Genomic DNA, 18,323 nt, shown 5'->3' with positions numbered 1-18,323 from the left:
GTGATAAATGGAAGACTGCATTCAACACGCCCGATGGGCACTACGAGTATCTGGTCATGCCCCGTCGGGTTATGTAATGCCCCTGCCATCTTCCAAGAGTTGATCAATAAAGTCTTTAGGGAAGTTCTGGGAATATTTGTGCTAGTGTATCTGGATGATATACTGATTTTCTCACCCAATCTAACAGAACATCGGAAACACGTGAAGTTTGTTTTAAGAAAATTGAGGCAGAACTAGTTGTATGCAAAGTTAGAGAAATGCTCGAAGTCACTAAAGTCCCTTTCTTGGGATATATTATTTCCACTTCAGGTCTCTCCAGGGATCCTGAAAAAGTCTCTGCTGTATTGGAGTGGCCTCAACCTGTAGGATTGAAGGCACTCCAAAGGTTTCTGGGCTTTGCCAATTACTACAGGGTTTTCTTCTGTAGTGTCACCCCTCACCAACCTTACCAAGAAAGGGGCTGACACTTACCATTGGTCAGCAGAGGCACAGTCTGCCTTTGCTACGTTAAAAAAGTTATTTTGTTCAGCTCCCATTTTGAGACTCGTGGATGTCACCTTCCCCTTCATTGTTGAGGTGGATGCATCAGACGTTGGGGCTGTGCTGTCTCAGCGCTCTGGACTTCAAGGCAAATTACATCCCTGTGCCTTCTTTTCTCGTAGGTTCTCTCCAGCCGAGAGGAACTACGACATCGGCAATCAGGAGCTCTTGGCCATTAAGTTAGCCTTTGAAGAATGGCGCCATTGGCTTGAAGGGGCAGAACATACGATCACGGTCTATACTGATCATAAAAATTTGGAGTACATCGAGGGGGCCAAAAGACTTAGCCCCCAACAGGCTCGCTGGTCCTTGTTCTTTTCAAGGTTCAGATTTATTATAACGTATACACCGGGAAGTAAGAATGACAAAGCAGATGCATTATCTAGGTGTTTTGAGCCTGAGACAGTTCAGCCATCAGCCCCTGAGACCAACTTACCTCAAAGACTGGTGGTGGCAGCCACGGAAACCTGGCAGGATTGGGCGGTTACCCTAGGGCCTTACCAGCAGGATATTACATAAGGGAAGCTCGAGGGGGTTCTGTTTGCGCCACTTCCCTTTCGCTTACAACTCCTACAGTTGTTTCATGTCCATAAGAATGCAGAGCATCCCGGGGCTGCTCGAACTCAGGACCTACTGGCCAGATGTGTATGGTGGCCTTCTTTGGCACTTGATTGCAAAGAATTTGTGAGAGAGTGCTCTGTGTGTGCCAGAAATAAGCCCTCTCGTCAAGCACCAGTAGGTACGCTACAACCCTTGCCAGTGCCAAATGAACCATGGACTCATTTGTCTATGGACTTTGTAGGAGAACTCCCCAGGTCTGAGGGCAAGACAGTCATCTGGGTGGTAGTAGATAGGTTCAGTAAAATGACTCATTTTGTCCCATTGAAAGGACTCCCCTCGGCCCAGGAATAAGCTAATCTCTTCATTTAGCACATTTTCAAGCTGCATGGCATTCCAGAGAATGTGGTGTCAGATAGGGGAGTCCAGTTTGTGTCCAAATTCTGGAGAGCCTTTTGCCACCAGCTCGGTATGGACCTGTCATTTTCATCAGGCTACCACCCACAGACCATTGGACAGACCAAAAGGGTTAACCAGTCCCTGGAGCAATTTCTTAGGTGTTATATGGCAGATGCACAGTCAGATTGGGTAAAGTTCCTGCCATTTGCAGAATTTGCACATAATAATCTGAAGAGTTCCTCTTCAGGTTTTTCTCCTTTCCAGGTGGTTTCAAGGAGATCCCCCAAATTTTCTCCAATACCAGTGGCATCCTCTCCTTTTCCGGCTCTAGAGGATTGGCAAAGGGCATTAAAGGAGATTTGGGTGCTAGTTAAAAGGAATCTGGGGAAAGCCTTCCAGACTCAGAAACAACAGGCAGATAAGAGGTGGTCTGTAGAGTGGAAGTTTTCCCCAGGAGACATGGTGTGGGTGTCTACTCGGCATCTGGCCTTAAAGCAACCATCACCTAAGTTAGGACCCAGATTTGTAGGCCCATATCCTGTGTCCAGAAATATTAATGATGTGACATACAGTGGTGTGAAAAACTATTTGCCCCTTTCCTGATTTCTTATTCTTTTGCATGTTTGTCACACTTAAATGTTTCTGCTCATCAAAAACCGTTAACCATTAGTCAAAGATAACATAATTGAGCACAAAATGCAGTTTTAAATGATGGTTTTTATTATTTAGTGAGAAAAAAAACTCCAAATCTACATGGCCCTGTGTGAAAAAGTGATTTCCCCCCTTGTTAAAAAATAACTTAACTGTGGTTTATCACACCTGAGTTCAATTTCTGTAGTTACCCCCAGGCCTGATTACTGCCACACCTGTTTCAATCAAGAAATCACTTAAATAGGAGCTATCTGACACAGAGAAGTAGACCAAAAGCACCTCAAAAGCTAGACCTCATGCCAAGATCCAAAGAAATTCAGGAACAAATGAGAACAAAAGTACTGTAATTGAGATCTATCAGTCTGGTAAAGGTTATAAAGCCATTTCTAAAGCTTTGGGACTCCAGCGAACCACAGTGAGAGCCATTATCCACAAATAGCAAAAACATGGAACAGTGATGAACCTTTCCAGGAGTGGCCGGCCAACCAAAATTACCACATGAGCGCAGAGAATACTCATCCGAGAGGCCATAAAAGACCCCAGGACAACATCTAAAGAACTGCAGGCCTCACTTGCCTCAATTAAGGTCAGTGTTCACGACTCCATCATAAGAAAGAGACTGGGCAAAAATGGCCTGCATGGCAGATATCCAAGGCGCAAACCACTATTAAGCAAAAAGAACATCAAGGCTCGCCTCAATTTTGCTAAAAAACATCTCAATGATTGCCAAGACTTTTGGGAAAATACCTTGTGGACCGACGAGACAAAAGTTGAACTTTTTGAAAGGTGCATGTCCCGTTACATCTGGCATAGAAGTAACACAGCATTTCAGCAAAAGAACATCATACCAACAGTAAAATATGGCGGTGGTAGTGTGATGGTCTGGGGTTGTTTTGCTGCTTCCGGACCTGGAAGGCTTGCTGTGATAGATGGAACCATGAATTTTACTGTCTACCAAAAAATCCTGAAGGAGAATGTCCGGCCATCTGTTCGTCAACTCAAGCTGAAGCGATCTTGGGTGCTGCAGCAGGACAATGACCCAAAACACACCAGCAAATCTCTGAAGTGGGGTAGATAAAAGATAGATGGGCACCAGGTGCTTCCAACAGACGAACGCTATGGATAGCCTACCACTGATGGTCGTGCTCACGTTCCACACATATGTAACATCCAGTAAGAACAACAGCCGGAGCACCAACTCATGCAATTTGGGTTTAATGGCAGTCACATAGGCATACAGGCAATCCAGCAAAGGTGATAGGGAGAGAGAGATACCGGCCTTACAGCCGTTTCACGGCAACTGCCGCTTCTTCAGAGACCAGAAGTATCAAAAGTGCAACAGTAATGCATACATTTATATAAAATAAACATAAACACTTACCACTCCCCACTGTCTAAACGCCGCTATCGGTTCCTCGCCGCCATTAGTGCGGCCAAGAACGCTTCCGGGGTATTCCCCGCCCCCTTCCGGGGTCGCTTACCGCACAGACCAATCGGCGCTCAGGAAGGTCAACCTATCCGGCGCTGCGCTGGAACAGATGCTGCGAGTGCGTCCCTGGTTACACTGTAACCAAGATAGTGTAGACAGTGGGGGCATGGTTCTGTAAGAGAAAAACACAAGAAGAAAGAAACAGTTAAAATCAGCTTACTCAGACCAAATATCGCACAATTAAAACCATATTATACAGCGAGGTGCTATAGAAACATCCCACCAGCACATTAAAACTCATCACTCAATATTCATCTAGAAAGCAATGAAGCTCATTCCGTTCATTTAGTCCAGCCGCATAGCACGCATCTGTCAGAGATATAAGTCGTGCCTCCTCTCGTAACAGCAATTGTTTACGATTTCCTCCTCTATGAGGGATAGGTACACTTTTTAGACCTGTAAATTTTAAACCCCCTGTCTTGCCTTCATGGCACTCTCTCATATGGGCTATCAGTCTACTGGCACCTATCCCTGTACGAACAGAATTCACATGTTGCTGAAAACGGGTAGCTAACTGTTGTTCCGTCTTGCCCACATTAAACCTCATACAGGGACATACAATTGCGTAAACCACATAGGTAGATCTACAATGCAGATAGTCTTTGATGACAATTTTAGTTCCCCCTAAATGGACCACCTTTCCAGGTAAAAACTGATCACAATGATTGCAGGTTCTGCATTTGTAGTTCCCCTTGGGACGGTAATTTTGGAGCCAGTTTTCCTTTTTACATTGTCTCAACTCACTGGAGGTCACTATATCACCTATTGTACGTGCCCTTCTAAATGTAATGAGGGGCTTTTTCTCAGCAATGTGACTTAAGGAGGGATCTAATTTCAGTACTGACCAATGCCTGAGGATGGTGCTTCGTATTCTTTCAGCCATTGGTGAATACTCAAACACCATTGCCACCCGATCTTGATTCTGGCCCCTATCCTCATTTTTGGTTTTCCTTGTTTTCCATATCAATTCACTGCGTTTCTTATATTTAGCTTTCACATATGCCTTCCCCACTAATTCTTTAGGATATTGTTTCGCTAAGAACCGCATTCCCAGATCAAAACTCTGTTGCTCAAAATCAGAGTCCAAGCTATTATTCCTTTTTAGTCGTAGAAATTGACCATATGGAATTCCATCTAAGGTGTGTTTGGGATGATAGCTGTTATACCGAAGGAGAGAGTTAGTGGCCGTATCTTTACGGTGACCTCTGGTCTGAATACTCTCTCCCTGGGTAAACAGCTGGAGGTCGAGAAATTCAACCATATCTCCCCCCCACACCCCAGTGAACTGCATATTGAAGGAATTGTTGTTGATGTACCTCACAAATTCATCAAACTGGGTCTGGTCGCCCACAAATCTCATCCAACAGGCAATCGAGTCGCGGAAGGGATTGGTGTTGCAATAAATATATAGCTCCTCCCACCTTGCCAAAAACAAATTAGCAAAGGTTGGTGCTCCAGCCGTTCCCATCGCGACACCGGATGCCTGTCTATACCACCTCTCCTCAAACATAAAAGCATTATGTTCAGGAATGAACTTTAGACACTTACTGATAAACTCCACCCATTCTTGCTCTTCTCCATGTTGTAGTAAGAAGTTTTTAATCACTTTAACCCCCAATTCCTGTGGGATTCGTGTATATAAACTTACCACATCGATAGTGGCTAGGGTGTAACCCTTTTGCCACTTCAGCATACTCAGTTTTTGTAAAACATCCAGGGTGTCCTTTAGCAGTGAAGGTACCTCTTCCAAAAACGGTTTCAAGGTGTAGTCCAAGAATTTGGACAATGGTTCCGTTAATGAGCCCCTTGCCGACACAATGGGTCGGCCTGGTGGCTGTAATAAGTCCTTGTGAATTTTTGGAAGGAAGTTTATCAGTAAGTGTCTAAAGTTCATTCTTGAACATAATGCTTTTATGTTTGAGGAGAGGTGGTAAACGGCTGTAAGGCCGGTATCTCTCTCTCCCTATCACCTTTGCTGGATTGCCTGTATGCCTATGTGACTGCCATTAAACCCATATTGCATGAGTTGGTGCTCCGGCTGTTGTTCTTACTGGATGTTACACCAGCAAATCTACCTCTGAATGGCTGAAGAAAAACAAAATGAAGACTTTGGAGTGGCCTAGTCAAAGTTCTGACCTGAATCCTATTGAGATGTTGTGGCATGACCTTAAAAAGGCGGTTCATGCTAGAAAACCCTCAAATAAAGCTGAATTACAACAATTCTGCAAAGATGAGTGGGCCAAAATTCCTCCAGAGTGCTGTAAAAGACTTGTTGCAAGTTATCGCAAATGCTTGATTGCAGTTATTGCTGCTAAGGGTGGCCCAACCAGTTATTAGGTTCAGGGGGCAATTTCTTTTTCACACAGGGCCATGTAGGTTTTGAGTTATTTTTCTCACTAAATAATAAAAACCTTCATTTAAAACTGCACTTTGTGTTCAATTTTGTTATCTTTGACTAATAGTTAACGGGTTTTGATGAGCAGAAACATTTAAGTGTGACAAACATGCAAAATAATAAGAAATCAGGAAGGGGGCAAATAGTTTTTCACACCACTGTATGTGATTGATCTCTCAGCTAGCATGAGAGGTGTGAGATCATTTCATGTTTCTTTGCTGAAGCCTGCCATGCATGTGAATTCCTCTCCCCCCCCCCCCCCCCTGTGATAATTGACGGCCTACCTAAGTATGAGATAGAGAAGATTTTAGATTCTCGATTGGTACAGAATTCTGTACAGTACCTGGTCCATTGGAAGGGGTATGGCCTGGAAGAGAGAACTTGGGTGCCGCATTGCCGCATGCATGCTGAGGAGTTAAAAAAAAGTTTCACAAGTTACACCTTGAGAAGCCGTGTAAAAAGTGTCCGGGGTCCACTCCTGGGGGGGGGGGGGGGGGGGTACTGTAATAGATAGCGGAGAGGCCGCCGCGGCGGTGAGCGGCATGGCGGCTGTCTCCGCATCTCAGCCGGCGGCCTCCGCCGCGCAGTTACATTTTGGAATTTTGCCTGGTCCCTCAGTTGCACATAGACTGAGGGCTATGTGCGCGCGCGCCAGGCGACAGGACCTTTATGCAAGTAGAAGGGGAGTCAGCTGATCAGCCGGTTAGCTGACTCCAGCAGTGCTCCGGATTGGCTGAGAGACTGGGGTGGCACTGTGGAGCGCTCTTAGTATATATAGGACCTGCCTATCAGTCGCTCTTCGTCTGCTGTTGCAAATGCTACGTGTTAGCACTCAGACCTTAGTCAGATCCCAAAGTGTGCTAGAACCAGCAGGAGCTGGGGATCCACACTTAGCCAGATTCTGTTGATAGCTTAAAGTACTAATTGAATTGTATTATTTGTTATGACCCTCTGCTAGCCTTGACTACTCTTCTGCCTTCTGAGTCTGTGCCTATGCCTATCTGATCTTGTTGCCGACTCAGCTTGTACCTTACTCTGATTCAGTCTTCTGTCTTTGTATCGTATCTGTCCGTGTGTTGCCGATCCTGCTTGTCTGACTCTCCTGCCCTCACCAGTGAGCTTAGTTCTGGTGAGGGATTCTCAGTTTAGTAATCACCTGCTCCTCAGGTTGATAGCTGCAGTACAGTCTTAATCACCTGCTCCTCAGGTTGATAGCTGCAGTACAGTCTTAATCACCTGTTCCTCAGGTTGATAGCTGCAGTACAGTCTTAATCACCTGCTCCTCAGGTTGATAGCTGCAGTACAGTCTTAATCACCTGCTCCTCAGGTTGATAGCATTAGTACAGTCTTAATCACCTGCTCCTCAGGTTGATAGCATTAGTACAGTCTGAATCACCCGCTCCTCGGGTGATAGGTACCTTCTGTCTACTGTGCATCATCCGCTCCTCGGGTGAACCGATCACTACTTCATCTGCTGGAGTACGGATTCCAGTGTTCTATAGAGATACCTCTCGCTACCAGCTCCTCTGGGAAAGTGGGTATCTCTATCTATTTTTACTGTAGCACCAAACACTTATTTTGCACCTGGTTGTCCTGTGTCTTGTTATACTCGCATTATTGGTGATTCTGCAGATAACCACATAATTAGGTATAACATCTGTATTATTGGTGATACTGCAGATCACCAATAATCAGAAAATCTGTCCTTGCTGACACCAATCGTTACAAATGGGAATGGATAGCCCCGGGACATTAATCTGATACCCAATTCTTTTCATTGGACCTCAAAGTCTTCCTGTTTACAATTATTCCTTTTCAGCCGTAAAAACTGGCTGTACGGTATTCCATCTAGTACATGGCGTGGATGGTAACTGGAATAGGCCAAAATGGAATTAGTGGCCGTGGTTTTCCTAAATCCTCGAGATAGCTTTCCCTCTTCTAAAAACAACATTAAATCCTAAAACTGGAGCTGGATGTCCCCCCAAACTCCTGTGAATTTCATATTCAATTCGTTCAAAACAAGTCACTCCACAAATTCCTTAAAGAGGGGCTCATCCCCATCCCAGACAAGCATTACATCGTCCAGGTAATGATGACAGGACACAATGGCATGGCGATAGGGATTACTCGGATGGTCGATGTAATTCTCCTCCCAATGCGCCAAAAAGAGGTTTGCAAAGGTTGGTTCCACCGAGGTCCCCATCGCCACGCCAGAGACCTGTCTGTACCAGGTACTATTAAAGAGAAATGCATTGTGTTTAAGAACATAAGATAAACAACTGCTGATGTACTCTACCCAGTGTTCATCTTTCTCCGGTTTGACCAAGAATTGTTTGATCACTTCCACCCCCTGCATCTTGTGGGATTCTGGTGTACAAACTTTCCACATCAATGGAGGCCAGGTGATACCCCGACCTCCATTGAATAGATGGGAGCAACCTCAGGGCCGCCAAAACGTCGGCCAGGTAGGAGAGGACCCTCTCCAGAAGGGGCTTGAGTAAATACTCCAGATATTGGGATAAGGGTTGAGTAACCGACCCCCTGGCCGACACAATAGGGTGTCCCGGAGGTTGCTCCATGATGTTATGCACTTTTGGTAAATATACCAAACTGTCTTTTTAGGGTACTCGGGGAACAAACCCTCTCCCATTTTACGAGAAAGCCATGCCTCTCCTACACCCTGGCGTAGAAGTGTCTAACTTTTTTGTACTGCTGAGTGGTGTCCTTGCCCAATTTTTCATAGAAACCTTCCGTGCTTTCCAGTTGTCTAAATGCCTCAGCTTTATAGGCCTCCCTAGACATCAGAACCAAGTTGACCCCCCCCCCCCCCCCCGTCAGCTTTTTTAACTACAGTTTGTTCATTTGTACTGAGCCATTTCAAGGCTGACAGTTCTTGTGGGGACAGGTTGGGTTGATCTTTTGGATAAATGAGTGCTTGCAAGCAAAAAAAATGCTAGCGTGACCGTGATATCAGTTATCACGGTTTAGTGAATCAAGCTCCATATGTGTCTGTATGTGTGAAAACATGCACGTTTTATCACAGAAGCTAATGTAATTGATAGAGAAATGTGTGCAGTGCTTCACTGCTGTCAGATTTCATCTGCATGAGGAAAACACATTCAAATATGCACTAGCCAATTAAATAACATTGGTTCTCAGTTTACCTATGCAGAAAGGGAGAGTGAGGAGGGGGCCTCATCCAAAGTTTTTCAGGGGGGCCCAGTGATTTCTAGTTATATCCCTGGCTCTAGTTAAACTTACTGTAGTATAGCTAGAGCTGTGTGGGGAGCAGCGTGTGTGGCATTGGGTGTGCAGAAATCTTCAATCAAGGAAGGAAGGTTGCAAAATTAGAGGACATTGGCATGGCAACATTTTCTTAAAGGTACAGGTAAGTATTTATGGTAATTAAGAATAATAAAGAACTTTTTTGGTTGTTGGTGGTTTTATTTTATTTAGCCCTTTGTGGAAATGGGTAATACTCATTTCACCTGGGAGGGGGAGGACTGTTGTCTGGTGGTCCCCTTCTTAAAGGGGACTCCCAGATGCCACTATGAACCCCCCAGGGTGTTGTCGACCCCCACCTCTTCCTGGGGCACCGGAAGTGGGGAAGAGCCATGAATTTGACAAGGGCTGTGGGGGAGAGGGAGGCTTGGCCACCCCTCCCCCCCCAGACTCTCCCCCCCCCCCCATACCATGGACCATATGGGCTGGTATACAGTAGCTCAGCGTGTGAAGCCCCATGCGGCCATGGCTCTGCATCCTGGCTATCCCAGCCTGCATGAAGGACAAGAGGTTAAAGAGGCTTGGGAGGTGGGACTGCACTTCATTTTTTTTTTTATTCCCACTCTCTGAACATTAAAAAAAAACAAGTAAAGTTGCCAGGGATATTTATACAACTTCAACAACAAATAACATTTGTAAAGCGCTTTTCTCCCGTGGGACTCAAAGCGCATAAGCATGGCTCCGACCATCGTGGTACAGAGGAAGAATTTTATAAATCTGGAAATGCCAGGCTAAACAGGTGGCTTTTCAGTCTGGATTTGAATAGCTCCAGGGATGGTGCTGTCTTTATTGGGTGTGGTAGGGAGTTCCAAAGAGTAGGGGCAGCATGACAGAAGGCTCTGTCACCAGATTTTTTGAGGTGCACTCTGGGAGTGACCAAGTTTATAGAACTTGCTGATCTGAGGTTGTGAGAGGTGTGGTGCAGCTTCAGCAAGTCCTTCATGTATCCAGGGCCCAGATTGTGCAGGGATTTGAATGTCAGCAGTCCAATCTTGAAGAGTATTCTCCATTCTACTGGTAGCCAGTGCAGTGAGCGAAGGATCGGTGTAATGTGACAGTGGCGAGGCTGGTTTGTTAGCAATCTGGCAGCAGCATTCTGCACTAATTGCAGGCGACGCAGGTCCTTTTTGGGGAGGCCAGCATAAAGGGCATTGCAGTAGTCCAGCCGTGATATGATGAAGGCGTGGACTAGGGTTGGAAGATCCTCTGGGGGAATCAGATGTTTAATCTTTGCAATGTTCTTCAGATGAAAGAAGGAACTACAGATGAAATTTGGTTTCTGAAACTCAATTCCCCATCGATTAGTACGCCAAGGCTGCGCACAAGGTTGGAGCTGTTTATGTCTGAATTCCCAATCCTGATTGGTGTTGCTTTAGGATAGAGCTTTTTTGATGGCGAGCACTGGCTTTGGACAAACAGGACCTCAGTTTTGTCAGCATTCAGTTTCAACCAGTTATCATTCATCCATGCCTGAAGCTCAGCTAAGCAAGAGTTTATTTTTGGGGTAGGGTCTGTTCCACCAGGTTTGAAGGACAGGTATAGCTGTGTGTCATCGGCGTAGCAGTGGTACGTCAGGCCATGTCGTTGGATAAGTGTACCGAGTGGCAACATGTAGATTTCAAACAGCAGAGGGGATAGGATTGATCCTTGTGGCACTCCGAATTGTAGAGGTGCAGCTGTATGGCAATTCCTCACCAAAGCGTTGTCACTTCTACTGGGTTTCCAGGGGATCCATACATACTGCGTATGGACCTGTCAAAAACCTGAGCGGTTCCTGCCTTTTTCATGATTGCTAACTCAGTAAAGGACCAGCCTTTAAAGCATTGTTATCATATAAATCTGGCATAGTGGGGTCTGAACCCTCTATAACAGTAATTATAGATTGACGGTATACCTTGAAATGAATCAGAGCACTCAGTATATGATTTTATATAAAAAAATTGTATTTGCTTATCATACAGCATATATACAAAATATGGAACCGTTCCAAGTAGTTTTTCCTTCATCAAGGCTTTAGAGCAGGGGAGCCTCAAGTCATTTTGTCACTCCAGGCAAGAAAACCAGTGGCGCCCCGCCCCATGGCACCCCCCATGAAAATAATCGTGGCATTGTTTCACTAGAATATAATTGTAATGCAGCAGTGTTTCACCAGAAATTACATTTATTACTGCAGCGTTTCACCAGAAAATATGCATTGCAGGCAGCGTTTCACCTAAAAATACACATAGGCAGGGCTCCTCTCCCCTCCTCCATTCCCATTAGTTCCCCTAATAGCCCTGATACCTGCCTGCAACTAAGAAAAAAAAATTTACTCACCTGCAGGAGACTCCTCTTCCAACCTCCCTCCGGCACACAGCAGCTCCCCCGATGATCTTCGTACAGCAACTACGGCTGCAAAACTCCCACGCTGAAAGGCAGAGCAGGGATACGGGAAAATTGCACCCCATGACCTGCAATGGAGACACAAATAGTCTCCAGTGCAGGGCTTCAGACGCCATTTTACCATAGCCCTGCTCTGCCTGCCGGAACCCACAGACTCTGCAGGTTGTGAGCTTATGGGCTGCGCTGAGTATGTGAACTGGCGCAGCGTCTATTAGATGCCACAAGCCTGTTCACCACCTGGGGACACAACATCTGGCTGGGGGGAGACCACGGCCCCCCATGCCTCCCTCCCGAACAGCATTCGTGACCCCCTGGTTGGCCTGGCACCAGGCACCTCTGCAAGGGGGTCAGAAGGAGGCACAAAGGGGGACACAAGGAGTCACAAAGGAGGACAGAAGGAGTTACAGGGGGACTGAAGGAGGCACAAAGGGGACAGAAGGAGGCACAATGGGGGACAGAAAAGAGCACAAAGGGGGCAGAAGGAAGCACAGAGAGACAATAGGAGGCACAAAGGGGGACAGAAGTATGCACAAAGGAGAACAGAAGGAGGCACAAAAGGGGGACAGAAGATGGCAGAGGGGGATGGAAGCAGGCACAGGGGGGCAGAAAGAGCCACAGTGAGACAGAATAAGGTGCAGAGGGGCACATAATGAGGCACAGGGGGACAGAGGAAGGCGCAGGGGACAGAGGTGGCACATGGGGACTGAAGAGGCACATGGAGACAGAAGGAGACACAAAGGGAGACAGAAGAAGGCAGAGAGGGACAGAAGGAGGCAGAGGGGAACACAAAGAGCCACAGAGAGACAGAAGAAGGTGCAAAGGGGCACAGAAGGAGACACATGGACAGAGGAAGGTGTTGGGACAAAGGTGGCACATGGGCACTGAAGAGGCATATGGAGATAGAAGGAGGCACATGAAGACAGAAGGACACAGAGTGGAACTGAAGAAGGAACAGGGAGGCAGAGGTGGCAAAAGAGGACAAATAAAGGCAAAGGGACATAAGGAGGCACTGGGGACACAAGAAGGCACAAAGGGGCACAGAAGGAGGTACAGAAATACAGAAGGACACAGAGTGGGACTGAAGGAGGAACAGGAGGGCAGAAGTGGCACAAGGGAACAAATAAAGGCAAAGGGGACATAAGGAGGCACAAGGGACCAAGGAGGCACAAAGTGGCACAGAAGGAGGCAGAGGTGGCACAGGGGGACTGAATGAGGCACATGGAGACAGAAGGAGGCACAAAGGGAGACAGAAGGACAAACAGGGGGTCAGACATGGCACAAGGGACTGAAGGAGGCACAAGGAGACAGAAGGAGGCACAAGGCACAGATGTGGCAGCTGCCTGCAACTTACGCTAAATAGATGCAGCAGAAGCAAGTAATAGAACACCCATGGGGCGGGGCTTAGTCTGAGGTGTGGCTTAATTTGAGGGTGTGGCTTAATCCAGCAACATGGCGCCCCCCCCCCCCCCCCCAGGACCAATGGCACTCCAGGCAATGGCCTGTACTGCCTATGCCTAGAGGCTCCCCTGCTTTAGAGCCAAGCAATCATCCATCTTCTAAGCACACTCAAAAAAGTATATAATAGTTGTGTTATGTAGAATAAGATCAAAAGTAGTCTCATCTGTATCAATAGCTGTGTATATAGTAGCTGTGTAAAACTTGTAGTAATCTTCTTTAAGAAATAGCATACAAATAGCTTCTAAAAAAACCTCTTGCTAACATCTTAACAGAACTTAATGCTGAAAAGTGAATAAAGTAAATCACCAGAATATTAACTATTTCTACCGCCCGGATGTGAAGCTCACGTCCGGACAGCTGCTCTGCTGCGGTTCCGCGCTTCTGTGCGCTCCCACGTGCGATCGCGGGCACGCCCCTGTGCCCCGTGGTGTCCCCCGGTAGCCCTGAGATCAGTAAACGGGAACATGGTTCCCGATCACCGATCGTCTCCCCAGCAGAAAAACCGAAGCGCTCTTACAAGATGTTTCAGTCTTTCTGCGCCAAAATTTCCGCTTCCCCCTTGTGCTTCCGCTTAGCGAGAAGCACAAGGAGGGGAAAAAAAATCAAGGTGGCCATCTTGTGGCCAAATAGTAAAACTACATCTACATATTTTTTACATTACAATTTACACATATAATAACATTAAAAATTAACAGTTTATCTCCCACATCAAAATATTACCCCAAAAAAATTTTAATGGAAAAAAAAATTAAATAAAAAAACAAAGACAAATAGTTACCTAAGGGTCTGAACTTTTAAAATATGCATTTGAAGGGGGTATACTACAAACATTTTTTAAATTATAAGCTTGTAAATAGTGATGGACGCAAAACGGAAAAAATGCACATTTATTTCCAAATAAAATATTGGCGCCATACATTGTGATAGGGACAAAATTTAAATGGTGTCATAACCAAGACAAACAGGCAAATAAAATACATGGGTTTTAATTATGGTAGTGTGGTTTATTTTAAAGCTATAATGGCCGAAAACTGATAAATCATGAATTTTTTCTATTTTTTTCTTATTAATCCTGTTAAAATGCATATATTAAAAAAAAATTCTTAGCAATTGTACCACTCAAAGAAAGCCTAATTAGTGGTGGAAAAAAACAAGATATAGATCAATAAATTGTGATAAGTAGTGATAAAGTTATTAGCAAATGAATGGGAGGTGAAAATTGCTCTGATGCATAAGGTGAAAAATCCCCGCGGGCTGAAATGGTTAAGCATATTACACCTTCTCAGTCATCTCTTCAGCATCTAGAACCACGTGTGGAAAGGTAGCTTTTGCCTCGTGTGTCTTCTCAGGAGATTGGTAGGCTAGTGCAAACTATGAGCTTTCAGCTCCTACTTTTATAGTGATTGGATGCAATATGGCTGCCTAATCTGGAATTTCCCTAAATCCCAGGTTCTGATTGCCTAAAACTTCAGTGCATCAAACACTGTCTTTGTTTTGAATAATAGCTGCTAATCAATCAGATTGAATGGGGTCTGAGTGGCACTCCCTATGCTTATTGTGGAGCAGTGTGAGTGGCTGGAGGAAATAAACAATGTTCTCACCAAATCACCGGTGCTCCCTTGAAAGGTCTGCTGGGACGTGTGCTCCTCGGCTGAGCTTGAAGAAAGAATGCGATCAATGTCTGTATTGTAGAAAGAAGAGGAAAAATGCCGGGCACCTTCCGTCCGTATTCATTTATTGCAGTGCATATAGACAGGGTAGCTTGTTGAAAATGTATCCATATTTCAAATCATCCGGTGGTGGTATGGTGGAGGTGGGGGGGGGGGGGGGGGTACCGGACACCAGTTGGGGCTTGCGACGGCCGTTTCACGTCTCTCTAGACGCTTGGTCACGCTGCGCTCCAGTTACAAACGCGATGTGCGGTCTTCCGGAATATCCAAGGGGCAAACTCCGCCCCTTCCGGTTTCCGCACTCGCTATTGGTGGTGAAGAGACCAAGGGGAAATCACAAGAGGGCATGCGCAGGCGCCGCACATTAACTACACTTCCCAACATTCTTAGCTGGCACAAGTATACGGGGGAGGCGTGCATCAAAAAGCCACACCTCTCCTGGCCATCAGCCATTCACGATAGCCATGTCTACTACTGTGTCAGTGTGTCAGAATTAGTGCTGTGCAATTTCAACAGCACCTGACCTAGGTATGCCGGGAAAGTCAGACAAATCACTGCATACTAAATTTTCGTTAATGCATTGATATATGCGGCGCGAGACATCCCACAAGAAATGCCCCTGGGATAATACAAACAAGTGATGTGCAAGACTATCCTACATTTAAAAAAGGGAACAAATCCTGGGTGATTCAGACCCAGCTGCAGGCAAACAAGATATAAAAGGTACAATCTTACTGATTTAAATGTAAGAATATTAATATAGGCAGGGATATATCAATCATCCAAAAAGGGGGGCATAAGCTAGCTTGGGAATATTAATTTCTTGACCTCATTTGGATTGCTGAACTCACACCACACCACCTTACAATAGGATGTATAAAAAAGAAAGAAGAAAACACATTTTATGGTTATAAACAAGTCAAAGCAACAGCCAGACTGACCATTGGCTTCTATGAATGGAGATGAGGGGATTTTATGGAGAATAGGGGGATTTTTGTTAGTGAGCAAGAAGGAGAGGGATAGAGCACCACATCATCATGGATCAAACATACATGACAACTCTATTTTATCATTAAGGCCAGCTGGTCCCATTGCATCTGTACGTAAAATAATACATGTTTCCTTCCTTAAAAGGAGTTTGTCCCTATCACCCCCTCTCCTAGGAGTCTCCACCCTATCCAACACCGCAAACTGCGTTAAAAAAGGGCGCCGGGAAAAAAGGGCGCAGGGTTTTAAACGATAATCATGAATAACGTTTAAAAAAAATTGTGCTATATTTCGTTTAAAAATAATGTTTTATAAAGTTATAAATCATTAAATAATGTGTATGAAATTGGCAATTTTAAAAACGTTAATCTTCCCTGTTTAAAAAGTGAAATTTATAATAACGTTTTATAAAACATTAATAAGAATTTTACTAAAGCTATACCTAACCCTACTCTTACACAGAACCCTCCCTGTACCTATCCCTAACCCCTAGACCCCCCTGTTGGTGCCTAAACCTAAGACCCCCCTGTTGATGCCTAAACCTAAGACCCCCCTGGTGGTGCCTAAACCTAAGACCCCCTGGTGGTGCCTAAACCTAAGATCCCCCTGGTGGTGCCTAAACCTAAAACCCTCCTTGTGATGCCTAAACCTAAGACCCCCCTGTGATAAGCATTAACAACGTTTAAAAAAAAAATATGGTGCGGTTTTTAGTTTAAAAATGTTTAAAAAAAAATAGTACGGTTTTTCGTTTAAAAGTAATGTTTTAAAAAAATATTGTACTGTTTTTCGTTTAAAAATAATGTTTAAAAAATTATAAATCATTAAATAATGGGTAATCATGAGAAGCAGTTATAAAACATTAAAAGTCTCCGGGCGCCGCTTTTAAAACGTTATTTTTCTCTGGCGCCCTTTTTTCCTGTTGGGCGCCCATTAAACGATATTTATTATGGGAGTGAATGGCGGCGCCCTTTTTGTCCACCTGCCTCATGCGCCCAAATTTCCTGCTTCCCCGCAAACTTGAGTCCATGGGTGCTACCCTCATGTGCCTCCTTCATATGTGATACCAATCTGGTACAGCTCTTCCCGGCTTTAATGTTGCTGACATGTTCTCCTCTGCGCCTCTTAATAGGTCTTGTAGTCTGCCCAATGTAGTATCTCTTACAGGGACAAAACAAGACGTAAACCACATAATCTGTTTGACAAGTATACAAGCCCTTCATTCGAAACCCTATCCCTCCCACCTCTATATATTTCTGTGTCATGATTTTGGGGCAGTATTTGCAAAACCCACATCTGAAATTTCCTTTGGTTGCAACACGATTTAGCCATGTGGAACGTTTTGGTGACACAAACTCGCTCCTGGTCAAAAGGTTAGCTAGTGTTGGAGCCCTCCTAAATGCTACTCTGGGGGGTTGGGTTATTTTTCCTGACAGCTCTGGGTCCTGCTGGATTAAGTCCCAGTGTTTAAAGATGCTCTGTCTTATCTTGTAGGCCATGGGGGTATAATCAAAAGTAAAGACCATCCTTTTATCCTTCTCTACTTGGCCAGTTTTCCCCTGCAACAGTGTAGTTCTATCTCTCTCGGAGGCTCGGCTCCTGGCTTTCACCAACAGCTGTAGGTCATAACCTCTCTTCACAAACCTGGCTGCCAATTCAGATGCCTGGCTATCAAAGGTGGACCTCAACTGATTGTTCCTCCTTAAGCGGAGGAACTGGCCATAAGGGATAGCCTCCACTACGTGTTTTGGGTGGAAGCTCTCTGCATGAAGGACCGAGATGGTTGCGGTTGGCTTACGATACCCCTCACTGATCAATTTTCCATCCAGGACTTTCAACCTCAGGTCGAGAAAGACCACCTCATCTTTATAATTTCTGAAGTAAATTGCATGTTCACCGTGTTGACGTTTAAATATTTCATAAAGTCCCCAAACTCGACCTCAGACACTGACCACACCACCAGGACGTCGTCCACGTACCTGGACCATTGTCTGATATGCCCCCGGAACGGATTCAGATCTGAGTGCACAGCAGACTCCTCCCACGCCCCCAAAAAGAGGTTCGCAAAGGAGAATGCCACCGGGGTCCCCATAGCGGTCCCTGCGACCTGGTGATACCAACGGCCGTCAAACATAAAGGCATTATGTGCGAGGACAAATTGCAAGCACTTGCAAACAAACTCGATGAACTCATCATCTTTATTTGTGCGCTTCAGATACCCTTTGACGGCCTGTACCCCCACGTCTTGTGGAATCCTACTGTACAGACTGACCACATCAATCGTGGCCAGTCTGTCCCCGGGGACCCAGGTGGCACGCTCCACCACCTGCAACACCTCCAGGGTGTCCCTCAGATAAGAGGGCACCCCTCCAAGTAGGGGGCGCAGGAGATGGTCCAGGTACCTGGACAGCCTCTCAGTGAGCAACCCACATCCTGAGACAATGGGACGCCCCGGAGGCGTGGTCAGGGACTTATGGAGCTTGGGGATGTGATACCATACCGGTCGTTTGGGAAA

General features: G+C 45.6%; 1 protein-coding gene across 6 annotated transcripts in view; it reads left to right on the top strand.

Moving 5' to 3' along the window:
• TENM2 (teneurin transmembrane protein 2) overlaps positions 1-18,323 on the top strand; it is a 4,210,084-nt gene that overhangs the window by 1,213,288 nt on the left and 2,978,473 nt on the right. The gene's annotated exons all lie outside the window — the stretch shown is intronic.

The sequence above is a fragment of the Hyperolius riggenbachi genome, chromosome 3 (assembly GCF_040937935.1).
Source record: "Hyperolius riggenbachi isolate aHypRig1 chromosome 3, aHypRig1.pri, whole genome shotgun sequence".
Taxonomy (NCBI): domain Eukaryota; kingdom Metazoa; phylum Chordata; class Amphibia; order Anura; family Hyperoliidae; genus Hyperolius; species Hyperolius riggenbachi.
Note: the sequence above shows the minus strand (reverse complement) of the source record. Positions and strands in the feature narration are given on the sequence as shown.